We start from the raw sequence: 18235 nt of genomic DNA, 5'->3' as shown, positions 1-18235 counted from the left end.
GGTGACTTTAATTTATTTACATATACATTTTCCATGTAATTTTGTTACATGCGTTACAATGTAATCATTGTAACAAATCAAATTTACTAGACTGGTATACATTCAGTTTATTTTAAGCACATTTTCCTCACTGATTAATTATTTGAATAAACAAATCTTTGACTTTGTATATTTTAGTTGCACTTTGCACAAAATTATGGCTTCGTGTTTATTGAGGGTAGAGAATCCTTTTTTTTCCTGAGTGCCATAACTTCTTCTGTGTATTCAGTTTAGGTTGGCCAATAAATCTAACATATGCATTGGTTTGCATGAACTCAGAACCCAGGAACAAGAAGCAGAGTTATTCACAGTTGGGGGATCAAACAAGGTGGAGAAACGCTAGCATACCTCAGTGGAAAATATCCCAAAACTGCCAACTGGCACATCTAACACTCACAGATTAGCATCTTTTATTTGTTAAATCCTTACAAAACCCAGAATGTAAAAACAAGATGTTGAGGCCATGTGGAGTGATACATGGTGGAACTATTTTTTGCCAGCAGCTCCCCAGAGTTTTGTCATCATGTTAAGATTTAAAGCTGCCTTACCAGCAATAAAGTAAATAAGCTGATTTCCCAACATGTTCCAAAAACTTTTCCTATTTTGGAGACAGAATTGCAAGTGCAGTAAGTACAGATACGTACACGGTGACTTTGGCGGGCTGGAGTAGCAGTAACCCGCTTGTTCTTTCGGTTTTGCTGAAGCAGATAAATCACAGATAAACAGAGATAAAGAAAAAAAAGTGCACCGCCAATCAAGTGTACACAGGCTAATGCTGTGGGATTGAGCTGAGCTAGAGAAACTTTATCCTCACCACTATCTATTTTACTCTAAGGACATCAACAGATTCTGTACAGATTCCCATCGCAGGTCCAGAGCAAATAATGCCTGCCTCCTCAGGCCCAGGCTTCAGAGAAAGCAGGCCAAGCCAAGGTCATGAGGTACAAATGTCAGATAATATACTGCTAACTTGCTTCTGGTCTGCATGATCCCAGATTCATAAAGCTCATATTTCATGTGGTTTCCCCTCCTAACACTTGCGGTGATTGAAGAGCAGTCAATTAAGAAAACAGAACGAGGGAAAAGGATTGCAATTTCCAGGCATTGGATATAATGATTAGAGGTCGTATGACAGAGAAGCTCAGATGAACCTGATGTCTCGAGTGCTCATACACTGTCCCCATTTAGCTCTCTCTTCTATCCATACCTCCCTCTCTTTCACTCTCCATCTATATCTCATTCTGCTCTGGGAAATTGCTTTCAAGGACTTAGATAACACTGCCTCCTCTGCTTTTTCTCCACACATGAAAACAATTCTTCCACTCCTCTCTTGTTATATCTTGTCAGCATAGTTGAAGCTTTGCTCTGCAAGCTCTGTCAATCCACCCCTATCTTCTCCAATGAAACCAAAACACTGTTATTCATGTGTGGATGTGCATGAATCTGTCTTTCATTTTCCATTTTCCACAGTCACTTTGCTCTACTCCCAAAGTGAGGTTCATTCCAAAATCACCATGAATCTTTTCTGAGAACAATCCCAGATGACATATTCTCATCCCGTGGCTAGCATGAAGGGGGTAGGAGTCACAAACCGAGTTCAAAGGTCAAACATAGAACAGGAAGTCTTTTGTCAGCTTGGGTTACGCTAAGTCAATTAGTGTGCAGTTTAATTGTTTGTCTGCCAGTCCTTAACAAAGCACTGGGGCCACAAACCGTTTCTCCAGCTACATTCCTTTTAACTATTTAACTGCATGTGCACATGCACCAGTCAGTGCGTGCAGGGAAGCCAAGACTTGATTATCTGATCCACAATGGCACATCTGATGCCAGCTTAGTGGATAAAGGGAGAAAAGGTTGGATGGGTGTAGAGCAGGGTGAGGATAGAGACTACTGGAACAGAATAAAAAAAACAAGAATCAAGAATAACAAAACACAAGGAAACAAAATTAAGAATGAGAACAGCAAACAGCATAAGAGCACAGAAGGAATGCAGGGAGGGCTAAAAAAAATAAGAGGGTGGAGCCAGAATAAATGAAGTAAACAGAGCTGGATATCTGAGGTTGTTTTCATAGCTGGGAGAGACAGAGAGAGAGAGAGAGAGGGAGAGAGGGCAAGAACTAAAATTATGAGAAAATTAGAAACTAAAAGTGGGAGGTGATGAAGATGAGTTTATGAAAAAGTGAATGAACAAGTGGTATAAAGGCCTGTTTCAGATAGAAAACACTCATGATCAGTAAAATTATAATTTTTAATTGTGCATTATTTAAAGCTATGTGACTCATGTCGCTGAACTGCTAAATCTTTTGGCATGTGTGCACTGAGATGTGTTTCCTTGTGTATTTTCCTTGATCCTACAGCTAAATGAACTGATTAATGTGCATTTTTGCTGAAAATCGCTCTGAATGGAGAGTGAGCTGCCTTGGGCAGCATTTACTTTTAAGGGAACAGTATTGTACTTTGTATATATTCATGTTGTTTTATTTGTTCTATTTAAACACACTTTAAGGAGTTTGAGATTAAAATTATATTTGTTGCAATCCCCTTTTACCTTTCTTAAAGCAGGAATTCATTAAAGATTGATCAGATGATGATGCTCATGTTGAGAGATGACCAGAAATCTCAACTGAATTGCTTCCTCTGAGAAATACCACCTGAGCATTCGCATTTCCATCGTGTGCAGGGCCTGTTCGTGCTCGGCGGTGGCTGGCCAACACTCCGATCCATACAGAGCAACTGGGCGGATTACAGTTTTGTAAATCTTCGTCTTGAGATGGTCTGGCATTCGACCCTTCCTCGCACGTCTGGAAGGATATCCCCATCGCCACCGATCATCGATCCCAAGTACTTGAATTGGTCGGGCTTCTTCAGGTTGTCGTGTTAATGGTGCCATCAGTTTGGGGGCCAGCTTCCATGTACTCTGTCTTCTTGATGTTGAGTCTCAAACCATGATCGGCCAGGCGCGTCTTCCATTGCTGTGTGTGCTGTTGCAGCTCACTTCTAGATTGATCCACTAGGAATACGTCGTCAGCATATAAGAGTGACCATGGGTGAGGTTGTTGGAGATCAGCGGTCACGGTGTCCATGCATAGTATAAACAGAAGAGGCAAAAGTGCCGAGCCTTGGTGTACACCTACATTGATAGTGAAGGGTAGCACCCTCACAGGGCACCTGACGACGCTGGTGATGTTTGTGTATAATAGTTTGATTCAGTTGACATAAGCTTCTGGGCTCCATGAGAACGTAGGGCATGCCAAATAAGATCGTGTGGTACTCTGTCGAACGCCTTCTCCAGGTCAAGGAAGGCCATGTGGACTGTCGATTTCTTCTCCCGGTGTTTCTCCACAAGCAGCCTTGCAGCATGAATGCCGTCAGTAGTGCCAGACCCCTTGACAAAACCGCACTGGTTTGCCGTGATGGTGGAGATTTGCCTTAGGCGGGCATCCAGGATCCGCTGAAAGATCTTCATAGCATGGCACAGGAGGCGTATTGGGTGGTAGTTGGTGCAGTCAGCCATGTTGCCTTTGGCTTTCCAGATTGGGACTGTGATTCTGGTGCTCCAGGCCGTTGGGGGTTTGCCTTCCTGGGTGATAGCATTGAATAGTGTGTTGAGGGCAGCGCGCCCCGCAAACCAAGGAGCTTCCAGGCTTCAGCAGGGATATTGTCTGGGCCAGGTGCTTTCCCATTCTTCATTTTCTTTATGGCATCTTTGACCTCTGCTGGTGTATTCGGTGGTTCTGGGCCATGGATGGGTGCGGCGCTGAGGATTGGGGGGTGTGGAAATTCTTGGGGCAGACTGACAGAAGCGAGGCTGCCATATTGCGCCATCGGCCCCTCTGGCCAACACCAGTAGGCAAGTAGGGTAAAGTGTCTTTTTGACGTGTTACACCTGACGATGGCCTGTGTGGAGCGATGCCGGCTGTTGACCAGACGATAAATTTTGTTCGCTCCTCCAGGGGTAGCAAGGTCGTGGTACAGCTGGTCGTAATGCGCCGCCTTTGCCACCGCTTTCTTCGCTTTCACCTTCAGGATCTTGTGCCGTTTGTAGTCCTTGTCGTGTCTGGACTGGTGCCACCTTTTCAGCGCGGACTTCTTCTCTTTCATGGAAATTTGGACTTCTGGGTTCCACCACCATATTTGCTTGTCAATAAAGCGCTTTCCTGGCTTGCTCTTCCCCAGGACGCTGGTTGCTGCTTCTCGGATTTGGTCGGCTATATTGTTCCAGGTGGCCTCCACTGGCTGGTTTGGGTCAATGTCAAGAGCGGTTGCACCCAGCGCCACCGCGAGGTTCCGCTTGCATTTGGGCGCACACCACCACTTGATCTTCTCATCGGTGTTGGTTCTCACCTGTCGCCGTTGGCCAACGTCGAGCCTGAGGTCTATGACGAGGAGCCAATGTTGGGTCCTCGTCAGTCAAAGCTAAAAATGTTTTCGCCTGATAATGAACTTCAGTATTTGATAAATAAAACAGTCTCTGAATGAAAGTATTGATTTGTTAATAAATGGGTCCAGATAGAATTTTTGCACTGCTAAAAATGATCATTATAACTGTGAGTCCCGACATCAGTCATGGTGGTGCAGAGCATCACACACGGCTCTCCTTCTGCTTTGTGCATCAAGAGAGCACAAAGCTATACGTCTATACACAAACACACCTTCATGTGTCAGCAGGGCCACCTACACACTGCGCATCATCCACCCTGTTACCCAAACACTCCCTGCTGACTGCAACAGTGAGCCTCTCCGATGCACAGTCCACCAGAAATAGTCAGACCTTCCATCCATTATATCACGAGGCTGCCCAAAAATGAGGGAAGTCATCAGAGTTTTCCTGTAGAATCACCCTGAGGGAGACTCATAACCCAAGAAGAGAAATCTTTTTCTGACAGATCAAGTAGGCAGATGGAGAGAAGAAGAAGAAGAAAGGGGATGAAGGGGGAGAGGCTGAGGAGCAGTGTGAGAACCATTCATTAGCATCACTCAAGCACATCATTAAAGAGAGGGGAGAGAAAGAGAGCAAGGAAGAGGGGGAGCATGGGAGACTCCAGCTTTAATACGGAACCTGTGATAAGTGACAGAAAACCATCAAAGTGGTATAATAAAAGCAAAAGCAGCGGGAACTAAAAAAAGTCTGGAAAAAGGGATCCAGAATATTTTCCTTTGTTGTTTTTATTTCCAATTTGAATCTTTTTAAATTACAGTCATAAAACATGTCATAGAGGAGATAACGACAGTGATCAAAGGTCCAATCTGACTATAGTAAGCAATGACTATATAATGTTCATCAATCTAGTTCTATGGACACTGCAAAGGATATAACTTATGTTTAGCGTAAATCAATGAATAATTCAAAGGATTTAATTAAAGGGAGAAAGGAGGGCTTGCTGCTGAGTGGGACCGTGTGTGTCCACTGCAGAGGTGTAGCATGTTTCTCCTCAGAATGACATTGCGGAGCTCAGTCGGTCCACAGGGTCTAGAAGAGCATGAGCATGAAGGTCTAATTTCATGACTTCACACCAGAGCTTTGTATGTGCTGAAGGCTTGCCAAGTATACTGTAGGATGTGAGTGTGTGTGTGTGTGTTAGTTTGGTATGACATTGTCTCTGTAACAAAAAAAGAAGCTCTTTTGTACTTGCACAGAGTCATCATTTGAAAAGTTGAAACAGGAAAACAATTTCACTGCAAGATCCATTTAGGAGCTTTTTGGAGCTCAGTCAAGACAAAGTTCCTAAGTGCTCTGATAAACTCCCGTGTGATACAAGCAGAAGCTGTTAAATGGACTTTGTGGTTTGCTATTTATAAGCCTGTTTTTCTGCACTTTAATGCACTAACGTTAAGGCTTTATGCTCAGACGTGAGCTTAGATGTGTTTGGCAAAGACTAAAATTAAATAAAACTAAATCATACGCTTGATTCTACTCATAGGCTATTTATTAAAGATGTACACAGCCATCGTGACATTACCCACTGGCTCATAAAGTCTAGTTTGGAAGCTTCGAGCTCAGCCTTTAGGCATGTGGGCATTTTGGTGTTTCAACGCCAGATGTCATCAAAAAGAGGTGGATCAGGCTGAGAAACCAAAGAGGACTCTTATGAAGGTCATGGTATGCTCATTCTAAAAGAAAACCCCAGTTTATCCTCATTTTTAGCTCTTCTGGAGGTGAGCATGACACTAGTGAATAAAATCATAAACTTACGAGGAAAGAGTTAAGGGAGTCAAGAGCTGCTTTTTCAAAGATTTCTATACAATCAGACTTCTTTTTGCAACCGCACGAGTCACCCTGTGGTTCCACATTGACTTCAAGTTTTAGACCCTGAAGCTACCTTCATCTTCTCTATACAGCAGGCATGTCAAAATCATTTTACACTGTGGGGCACATGCAGCCCACTTTGATCTTGAGTGGGCCAGCCAAGTGAAACTCCTCTTTCCACTCCATCAGTGTAAAGAAGTTTAACTACACTTAATCCCTGAGACATCTTTGTATTAGAAAAAGAAGTGCAATTTCAACAGCTCTCAGTTTTTCCGCCAAACAGTGAAATGTTTGGCGGAAATGTTGGGCTTAAATTGTAAGACTTAAATGTGTAATATTTCAACAACAATACCTAGGCTGCCCTTTAATTAAAAAAAAAAAGCAAGAGAATATGAATATGTCCCTTTGTTTGTTTGTTTGTTTTTTAAACTGTGAACCCGCAAAAATCCCCCCATAAATTTCTATAGTAGATAGTGAGAAAAGGAAGGTTTCTGTTTCTGTCATTTAATTGTTTATCTTTTACTTTGGTATAATATGAAAGGCCATGTGGGACGTCTTTATTAGCAGGAAAAGGTGTAAAACTTAAAAAAGTGCAAAATTTATGCCTTCCCTCACATTTCCCATAGCTGTCCTGTGATCCAGATTGGAGTCTTTGCTGGGCTGATTTTGGCCCCTGGGCTTTATGTTTGACACCCGTGATATACAGTCAATGTTTCTACTGCTCAGTAGCTTTCTAACTTTAATCACATCACATTTTTTCTTCTATCAGAACATCTATTGATTCATCTCACTTATCTACACTGGATCCATTTGACTTGTTTTACCATAACAGCCATCTGCTGAATCCCATGAGATGTGATTGTTGAAATAATCATTATCCTGTAACAGCTTTTTCTACCGCAGCTGTGATATTAATCTAGAAAGAAAGGAGTCGTAAGTAAGGGCAGGGAATCTATTGAAAAGCTATCGTAAACCTGAGTATTACAACTCAATAACTTGCTTCCTGTGCGGTGTGAGCCTGGGGCCAGACTGGAAGTGTTTGTGTGGCCTTGAAAACACACCCTTGTGCCCAACACACAGACTTTTGCCCAGACCAAAAAATCTGAAACCATTCCACTCTTCCAGCCGTTAAATCTCTCCCGAAACCACAACAAACATCCTGAGCACAGATGGACTCAGGGAGGCTGAGGGTGGGGCGATGGCACTGTGAGCCACAAATCCCCTTTAGGGACCTACAAAGCTCATACACTTCTGCACATTGTGACAACTTGAGCTAAAGAAATATTTAAAAATAAACCACTCAGAGCAACTTTCATATTCAAATACCAGCCATGTCGCAGAGGGTATACGTAAGGGCCAACAGAGAGCCGACAGCGTAAAGAGGACAGAAATCTGCAGTGAATGAGGATTTCAGAGGGAAAAGGCAGTGCTATAAAAGTGGATGAGGACTGGAAAGTTGAATAGAAGTCCATTAAAAGTGGCAGGAAATGCTTCACTGCCTTCAGCATTCACAGAGAGAAAAACACATCGCCATGAAATACTGCCTCTTGGCTAAACACAGTTAGCCTCATCTCTTTTCTATTTCTGACTGTGACTGAATAAGAGGGGCAATATTAGTAAGATAGGAACATCTGCTAACCGCAGTCACAGCTGCCAAAGTCTCGGATTGGCGGGACATCCCACCTCGCCAGTCATCTGACAGCACGTCCCCTCAAATGTTTGGCAGCACACAAATACCTGCGCCCGTGGACAACAGACAGCAGGTTGTTGGCCCGTTCTGTCTCCAATAAAGATTTTACTGCAAAGGTGACCGTCCTGCGAATCCAAATCTACCACCATAAACACACACAGGCACACAGTTGCACACTTATAACCAGCCATCACACTGCAGAGGGAGATCTTGCTCATAAAGTGAAATCTCATGGAAGTGATTCGCATTTAGCGAGTAAACAGACTCGGAGTCATCAGTCTGCCTTTCCGGTCTCTGCTCGCAACACACACATCTCAGAGTAAGATCTCATCGTGTGTCCTTCCTGTGACAGCCAAGTCCATTAAAGGAGATGAAGACACATATAAAACCTAAAGAGTCTATTAGAAGCAAGCAGCCTAGTTGATCCATCACTTCATATAGCCTCACCTGGTAATAAGACAACCGTGTTAGTGTCTATGATCTTGGTACAGACTCAACACTGGTCTCATGTTTGGTTTATATAAAAGAAGGCTTGCACGCATTTTCAAAACTCTGTACTTGCAAGAAAGGATTCACAAAACTGCTGAAGTATGCTTGCATTTCAACTGCTTGTGTTACAGCCTGACTGATACTGGATATGTGCTGATGATACTGATTAATATTTGAGAGTTAAAGAGGACCTATTATGTCCACTTAACCTCCATATTTTTATTCTCTCATCCAGAGTGGCTTTGAATTATTTAGCGTTCAGAATTATCCTTATTTATCTTACACTGGGCAGTCCCTCAGTTTATACTCTGACACAACCTGATTAAACTCTCCCTGTAGGACAGTCTTCCGATTGGCTCCCTCTTGCAAGCAGAACGTTTTAAAAGGAGTCGGAGCTATGCAATTGAGATGACTATATTGAAGATACATTATTTTGCCTTCCCATTCTTAATTCATGGGGTTTAACATGATGTCAGCCCACCTTTTACAGCTGTAACAGTTTCAACACTGGGAAGTCTTCCCTCAAGGTTTAAGAGTCTGTTTATGGGAATTTTTGACCATTCTTTGTGAGGTCAAACATGATGTTGGATGAGAAGGGCTGGCTCACAGTGTCTGCTCTCATTCATCCCAAAGGTGTTCTGGGGGTTGATGTCAGGACTCATGCAAGTCAAGCCAGTCAAGTTCTTTACACCAAACTCGATCATCCACATCAATATGGACCTTGCTTTGTGCGCTGGTGTGCAGTCATGTTGGAACAGGAAGGGGCCACACCCAAACTGTGTCACAAAGTTAGGAGCGTGAAATAGCCCAAAATGGCTGAAGCATTAAGAATTCCTTTCACTGGAACTAAGGGGCCGGACCCAGCTCCTGAAACACAACCCCACACCATAATCCCTTATCTACCAAACGCTCCACATGTCACAACAAGTGTCAGACATGTCTCCTGGCAACTGCCAAACCCAGACTCCTCAATCAGATTACCAGACAGACAAGCTTGATTTGTGACCTTCAGAGTACAGTGGTGCCGTGCTTTACACCACTGCATCTGACGCATTGCATTGTGCTTGACGATGTAAGACTTTGATGCAGCTGCTTGGCTTTGGAAACCCATTCCATGAAGCTCTCTAAGCACTGTTCTTGATCTAATTTGAAGGTCACACGAAGTTTGGATGTTTGAAGTGATTGACTCTGCAGAAGGTTGGCGTCCTCTGCGCATCATGCACCTCAGTATCCACAGATTGTGCTCTGAGATTCATACCACTTCATAGCTGACTTGTTGTCATTCATGTTGGTCTTGATCAGTGGATATTCGGTTGGTTTGTTTGGTTAGTGGACATAGAAGCACTATGTAAAAACAGAATCACTACAAGGAGGCACGATATGATGGCTGGCAGTGTTACGCTGACAAGTTAAATTGCGTGTTTTCAGTTAATCTCTACCACTTTCTCATTCTTGCTGACTACGCAATAAAACAATGTTTGGCTTAGTTTGGTTTTGTAAATTCTATAAATGAATGGTAAACAAAAGTTATTTTGATTGACTGGTAACACGAATAAAGGCAAGTAAATCAAACGATCAGTTGACGAGGGTTGGTCCTTGGGATCTCTGAAGCCTGCTGAGAACCTTTTGTTGTGTGTCAAGTTCTACATCTCTTGTCTCATTGTCTGCCAGCTCTCCTCTCCCCATACACTACTCCACTGCTGTGGCTTAAAAAAAAAAAAAAATCAATGACTTCACCACAAAGCAAAAACATGACATTTCACAAGAAAATTACAATCTTGCTGTGACATGACCACTTAAGAGACCCACAAACTCTTCTCAAAGGTGTCACTGTTCTGCAGGTCCTGTTATGTCGATCAACAAACATCGCATGCTTTGCTTTTAGGCAGGAGGACCATTCAAGAACAATACTTGGTCTAAATGACATCTTTGGCTTCTCTAAGCTCAAATGATATGTTACTCATCAACAGAGAGAAAGTCAGCCAATAATATCTGGCACATTGGGTCTGCTTTTAAGTGCGAGTAACATTGTTTTCCTCCCACATTCAACAGCAAGAAAAGTGCAGCTACTTAAATAGCAAATGACAGGAGATCACGGGGAATATTAAGCGAATGGTGCAGAGGCGCTGATGCCCACATCTCCAGCATGGCTGTAAATAACATTTTAGACTTTCATCTTGCTGCTCTCTTTGACATACGTACAACACACGTTACACACTGCACGAACACACAAACAGCTGCCATAGTGTGAAAGTGGCACTCATGAAAAGTAACACTGCAGCCCTGTAATTTCTTGAGTTATTAGCAACATGAATCTGAGTGCTAAGCAGCAGCGTGAAAGCGTAGCCCGTTAGCTTATGTGCACCACAGTGCAGGTGCCAATATTCATGCCTGCATGTCAATGACAGATAGAAACAGCCTTTGGCCTAGGGCCTCCAGATGCCACAAACCTGTCTTTCAAAACAGAGAGAGGTGGCAATTAAAATGATTCCAACTGGCATAAAATCAGAATGGGCCACAAACACAACGATGAGGGTGTGAGGGTGATGCAAAAAAAAGAAAAATGAAATAAAGAGATGAGAGAAAGAGAACAGAGGTGAAAATCCATTTTACACGAGCGTTCAGGTGAGGAAAAATGAGCCGAGTGAGAGAAAGAGAAAGAATAAGTGTAGAGAATCACTTACAGTTTGGATGTGTTGCCACATTTCTTCCAGGTGTGGGACTGATTAAACAAAACCACACACATAACACTTTCAAGCCTAATTGATAGGCTTTTTCTCACACAGCTGGCTTTGCACAGAATAAAATGTTCCTTTTCTTAACTTTCAACAGAAGCAAATAACCCAAAGAAGCCGTGACTGACCACAAATAGCACTGAAGTTGGGTTTTAGAAGTGCAGGAAACAGGAACTCTAGGTTGGGAGCCCATTTTCTAAAATGAAAGGAAGATGTTTTCAGCAAAGCAACCCTTTAGTCATGATTATAGGTATATGTGTTAGAATAGGTATTACTGTAAGAAAGTGGTACTTTTGTGTTGTGCCTGCACCACTGACAGCACTTTGAATACTTTCTCATCCTCCACCTTCAGTAAGTCTATTATTACCAAGAGCCAGCAACAACCACACGCAACCCCACGCTTTTACTACTGATGCAAGAAAACAAATGATGATTCTGAATAAATATCGCACAGTCCTACGACACAACTGAGCAGGGAAGACTTCCCACAGGCCTCTTCTTCCAAGTCTCTGTAGGAAAGTACACTCTGATCGGATTAGCTAAAAAGAGTGAACGGGGGTGGGGGGTGGGTTAGAAATAAATGAGAGCTGTGTCACCAAGCTGCAGAGTCAACATGTCCACTGTGCGGGTGAATTTCTTTCTTTTAGGCAAGCAAAATGCCTTATTGATTACTTAGTGCAATCACAGACAATATGAACCGTGAATGGCATTCCTGTCTATCATATAATACAGCTGCATTCAGACATAGTGGTGACTGTGTTTTCTGATGGGTAGTGGCCCATTTAGAGCTCAAGTGCATTAATTATTCAGCTTATTATTTAGTCGACTGTCATTCAGCACATGACATGATAGGATCACGCAAGTGCTGCAGATTTGTCAGCTTTACATGCTTGATGCCAATCTCCACCACATTGAACTTAACCTTGTTTTCCTGTTCTTAGCTGACAGGAGTGGCACGCAATGTGGTCTTCTGCTGCTGTGGTCCATCTGCTAAAGGTTCGATGTGTTGTGCATTCATAGATGCTCTTCTGCATACTGTCGTTATAACAAGCGGTTATTTGAGTTACCGTTGCCTTCCTATCAGCTCTAAGCAACCTGGTCGGCTTCTGATTTCTGAAATTAACATTTTCACCTCACATGTTATTTTCATTTTCAGACCATTCTCTGTTAACTCCAGAGACCAGCCCACCTGGCATCAGCAACCATGCCCCAAAGTTACTTAAATTACCTTTTTTACCCCATTCTGATACTCAGCTTGGACTTCATCAGGTTGCATGCCTACATGCCTAAATACATTGAGTTGCTGCCAATGTGACTGGCTCATCAGAAAACTGTGTTAATGAGCAGTTGAGTAGACATCTCATGTTAAAAAAGGTGAACAAATAGTTTTTAAATCTAGACATTTTTAAAGTGGCAAAAATAATCTCAACATCCCTCAACAGTGCAAATAAGCACAGCTTATAAAGATTTATTTATTTTTTCTTTCAAATAATATTCGAAACACATAGGGTGATTAATGAGGGCTAACAAAATAAACCATTTTGGTTGGGACTCTTTGGGGTTTTGTGCACACACAAACAAGTAATTAAAAAATGTCAGAGTAACCCATAATATTATATTATAGCCATTTGTTACTTCTAATGATGCAAAAACCATAGGTCCAACAGTTTTGTTTCCCGCTTATCATGCAGTAATATGTCAGCAAGTGGACTAAATTATTGCAAATTTGCAGTTTTTCCTTAAACGAACAGATGTAAGCCAAGAACGATGACTGTTTCCGTTCAGGACCCAGGGGATTTGGGTAAGCACTTCTCAGATATCCATCAGCTCACAGATGCCCTTGTGCTGAGGACGAAGGCAGCACTATTAAAACTTTGTAAGATGTATTTGTATATAATAAAAAAAAGGCCCATACAGACCACTCAAGGCTGCAGAAGAGAGAAGAGAAAAGAAGAGAAGAGCTTGGTGTCTTCATAGGCCTGTCTTTTAGCATCTATTAGAATTGCATTTGTCCTTCAGAGCCCCACACCTAGCTTTGTTCTATTTTTATGCAAACACACACCTCTGCGTGACTTCTTTGTGTTGAGTATCCGGTTGTTCAGGGATGACACGACGAATCCTACTTCCGGGCCTAAAGTAGTCTGCGTTTAATATGGTTTTTGTGTTGTTAACATGTTTAATGTTATGTATTTTCTTCTATTTGATCTCAAAAAGCTCCTAAAACAGTCAGTGATCACTGTTGACCTCCCTCGGCTTTTATTACCGCTAATCATTTATTTAAGCTTAGTTTTTAAAACCTTAGGATGTAACTACAGCCCAGCGCATGCAGCAGTATATGAATGACTAACCTCGTATTATGGATGGATTATCTCAGTTGTTCTCCTGGCTGAAGTTTGGTCCTTTTACAGCACCCTGCCATGTGATTACATTTGTTCCTGACCACCGAGAAAACTCACGTTAACTTTTATCGAGTGGAAAAAAAGTTAGCTTGTTTATATTATGCTAACATAGCTGTGTCGCTAGCGGTCACGTAGCACATCATTATATACCAGCTAGCCAAACTTCAGTAACCCTACAAACGTCACTGCTGTTTAGTTTTCTGTCTTCATTTATGTTGGAAGTGATAACAGAGCTTTACATTTTAATTTGTTTCCAAAACCCCGTAGTCAGGACATGCTATATTGTATTTAGATAGAAGCTAGCGAGCTAACTCCCTGCTAACTTCTAACTCCGTTAAATGTCATAAATTTCATGGATGGCTGGATGTTAAACTCAATTGTTACACCTGGTAGAGCAGAACGCTGATCATTTTATTAAAGATGAAAGACTTTAGACAGTTTTTCCAACTCTCAGTAACGCCATAGTGATCATATGGACCTGCAGCGGAGTTTAGGCCCAGACATGGCTAGTGACGTCAGACTGAACAACCAGATACTGCTGATTTACTTTCCTTTGATTTGTGGAAAAGGGGGGGGGGGAAGCACTGAGCAAAAGTCTCAAGCCACTCTTCATTTGTTTTGCTGGGAAAATAGAAAATGATTTCCATTCATGTGCAAGCATACGTGAAACATGTAAACAAGGCAAAATAGTTCACATTATTAACCACTGAAAGTCAATATTTTGTATGACCCCCTTTATTTTATCTAACAACACCTGAACTTACATAGGCAAGCTTTCTTGTAATTTTTTAAGGAATAGTCCTTTCCAGACAGTATTCCATGGTGAAACAAAATCTGATGGTAGTTTTCTGCGTTCATAATTTCATTAATTTTGACAAGATCTCCAACACCACCGGTGGAATTACGGTCCCATACCATCCAAAGCCTCCACTGTGCTTTATAGATGTCTGTAGACTCTCACTGTTGTACCTCTCTCGTGGCATCCTCTGTATATACTGCCAACAATTTTAATGAAAATTTAGAATAGATGACTCTGTAAAACCTTCCTTCAGAATGGCTTCCTGACAGCCACCCTTCCACTGAGACCATTTCGGATGAAGCTTCAGTGAGCAGTAGATGGATCAACTGAAGATCCAGATGCATCTCTCAGGTCATGTGTCAGGTTTTTGATGGATTTTTCCACTTATTTCTTAAGGATATGAGTTTCAGATACTATTAATCTGCTTTAAATTGTTTTAGGGAATTTTTTTGTTTTTTATTTTTTAGACCTGTCACTTCTTTTCTCCTCCAGTTGTCCAATTTTCTCACTTTAAGGACACATTGCACACCATGCTGGGATTTGCCCAGTTTCTGGCTAATAGCCCTTCTAGAATCACCTTGTTAGTGCAAAAATATTATTTTATGCCTGTCACACTTTGGCATTTTTTTCATGGATTCACCTAAAGAAATGTGAATAAATGACATGTTTTTACAAAAGGTTAGTAACAAAGTGCCTAAAGCCACAATTTAAAATTCGTTCTTTGTTCAATTGTCTCCAATATAGCGAATGAAGACATTCCTCTGAAAATGATCAGCTACGATAGCTGAATCTGAAAAGACCTTTAGAAAGCTTGGAGAACTGCTACTCAAGACTGATTTAAAAATGACAAGAAAGTCTGGCTTTGAGAGGTGATTCAAGACTTTTGCACCATACTGCACTACTCAGTAGCAATGTTCTTCACACGCAGAAACCTTGTATTCCCATGCGTCTTTTTCATTTGCTTTGTGATTCGTTTCAGTCTTTTTAGTGCTCACAGGATTAAGAAGAAAAGGTTTGCACAGACAACCAAGTTCCCTGCCAATAAACCTTTCTTCAGGGGCCGTTGTAGCATCTTCCTTTGGGTTAAGAGGTCCAAGTGTACTGGGTATTAGAGGTGATTATCACCACCTATTATCTTGACCAATAACATTTTGCAAAAGGTTACAAACTCCAGAGGCCAGGCCAGAGAGAGTTATTCTCTCTCATGGAAACCACTGCGCCTTGTTTGCGGTGCAGGATTTTCTTCCATTGCTCATCTATGTTATAATTGACCACTTCTGCAAAATGTTCACCGAGCACCTGAATGAGAAGCTGCCAAGGTCACCATTATTTCCTCCCAGGGCTGCTTTAGCTAACTCGAGCAAAGAGTTGTTCTGTTCTGTTGCTGGCGGCAAGAGGAAACACTGCTGTCTTCACACACTCCCAGTATCTGTGGGACGCATAACATTTACTTTTTTGTCCAACTTTACAATTAGCCTTGATCGTACGCCCACATACCAGAGCAATGTCAAAACTGTAATGCTGAGAAACAGAAACAGTGAAACTGACACTGATTTAAAAGCAGTCCCAGTGCTTTAAAAAAAAAAAGAAGAAAAAAAAAGTATCCCATCAGTTAAGGTCACAACTCTCACTTAACCGTCTGGGGATATGAATCTAATTCTTTTTCAACCACTCCGGTTTTACTTTTCTGCTTTTGGTCATCATCTTGATGTACTGCCCATCCTCTCTAAAGGATTAGGTCATGGACTGCGGCCGTATAACACAACTTGATGCAATTTTTAATTCATTGCAGTCTGGGGACAATAAAACAGCCCCACATAGTTCAATCCACCAGGCTCCATAGCTGTGAATACTGTCATTTTTAATCCCATCCAAGTTAAACTTGGCAACTTTTGCTTGCCCAAAAGAGGAGGTTTAATTTGAACTCATCTAGATTAGCTGAACTCAGATGTTGGTTCATTGTTGTTTTTGGTTACCATTTACAAATACTGACTGTCTTCATGTGAGGCTTTTGGGAACATCGGTAAACTGAAGCCACATCACCTAAAGTTTAAACACTGCAGTGAAATTTGGACATAGAAGCACTGCAGCAGTCTCTCAAACGCTTCTTTGTGCTGTACACATTGTTGTGATCACAGCATCGGTTCATACAAATTCATCTTTGTATAGAATAGCATACTTTGGCAGTAACCAAACACCTAATGTCTTCATTTACAGGCAATGGGGTATTGTCTGGGCCATTATCTTTACCACTGGAGTCCAAGCAGCTTATCAATGAAATAATTAGCACACCTAGATTAGCACACATTTTAAGCCTGGATTTTGGATGATTACTCAGTGTGTGTTACAGGCATGACAAAGTAGGTGTTATTAGTCTGATCAGATTGTCGCTGTAAGTAAAAATCAGGCCACACTGTTTTGTAATCAGTGCTGAAACCGTGGCACTTAAAAATACAAATGACTGAAAATAAAAAGGAGATTAATTCATTTTTTTTGGTTTTACCGTCCTGCTTCAAGTGTGAAAAGCACGTTTATGCCAATTTCTCTTGGCTGAATGATTATTAAAAACTCGTGTTATGCTTCAGGAAGGGAACTAGTTTCATAGCAGATTTTATTTGCCGAGCTCCAGAGGGACGCCTGGCAAATATAATACAAGAAGCTGATTTTTAAGAGCGAGTGGTAAAATAACCTGTAATTTTTGTGATGAAATAAAACATGATTTGATGACTGCAACTGCAGTTTTTTCTCTCTCTCTCTGTCGGTGAATTATGTGCATGATATGAATTTAAAATCATCCAGAAGTCCGTGGTCTGAGTTATTGAATTAAACAGGTATGTCATTACAGCCTTCAGTATAAACGGTTGGTTGCAGTATTTTCCTCACTGTTGTGCAGTGGGATTGGGCCCTGATGTAAATACAGCGTTTGCAGATTTCACACTAATTTTGTACATTTCACTCCCCATCTGTTGGAGTTGCATTAGAAAGTCTTGCTGTTGTTTTAATATAATGTGCTGCTAATGTAGATATAGGCATGTACTATTTTTTCACTCTAACAAAGCAGATATGAATTCCTCATTTAAATCAGCCTAGTCATCTGACTGAAACAAAGCAAGATGCTCTCTAACAGTGGAGTTTCCCCCATCCTTCCTCTTCCATTTGGAACAAGCAGCACAATGTAATGTAATGACAGAGGCTAAGATGTGAAGACAGCAGCAAAAAGTTTTAAAAAACAAGAGTGAGTGTTATTCTTCCTCTGTGAATGTGGGGCACAAAAAGCCTAGAGGAGAAGAGCTAAGTAAATGTCAGCTACGCCTTTTCTCCCCTCTCTCTCTGACGCACACACATGCACACGTCTATCACAATCTCACACCCTACCAATAGCTCATGTACTCCTGGGCTTATAATATACCATTGTGCCCACTCACACGCACACACATGCACAGACACACACTCACAGACACACACACTTGGCATGTGTTCTTATTTGTATTCCTGCTATCTGGAGCCTGTGTTCTCTGGCAGACACTGATATATCAATTGCATAAATATTCATACAGTCGTCAGAGTGGCAAGCTTCATCAGCCTCCTCTCTTTGTGCAAGTGTGATTGCACACGAACACACAGACACACAGACACACAAACACACACTCGTCGTGCACTATGGTGAAGCATTCCTAAACAATACCAACCTTGCACATGCACCCGTACAGTGAGCGAACACTGAACCCCACAGCGGGGTCTTTCATCACAAGCTAATGAACCACGTCAAGTCTGTCACCTCATGTGCTCACACACACACACACACACACACACACACACACACACACACACACACAC

General features: G+C 41.8%; 1 protein-coding gene across 1 annotated transcript in view; it reads right to left on the bottom strand.

Moving 5' to 3' along the window:
* Positions 1 to 18235, bottom strand: part of ppm1lb (protein phosphatase, Mg2+/Mn2+ dependent, 1Lb) — a 53052-nt gene that overhangs the window by 12922 nt on the left and 21895 nt on the right. The window lies entirely within an intron of this gene.

Source organism: Pundamilia nyererei, unplaced genomic scaffold (assembly GCF_000239375.1).
Source record: "Pundamilia nyererei isolate P.nyererei 1_Seehausen unplaced genomic scaffold, PunNye1.0 scaffold00117, whole genome shotgun sequence".
Taxonomy (NCBI): domain Eukaryota; kingdom Metazoa; phylum Chordata; class Actinopteri; order Cichliformes; family Cichlidae; genus Pundamilia; species Pundamilia nyererei.
Note: the sequence above shows the minus strand (reverse complement) of the source record. Positions and strands in the feature narration are given on the sequence as shown.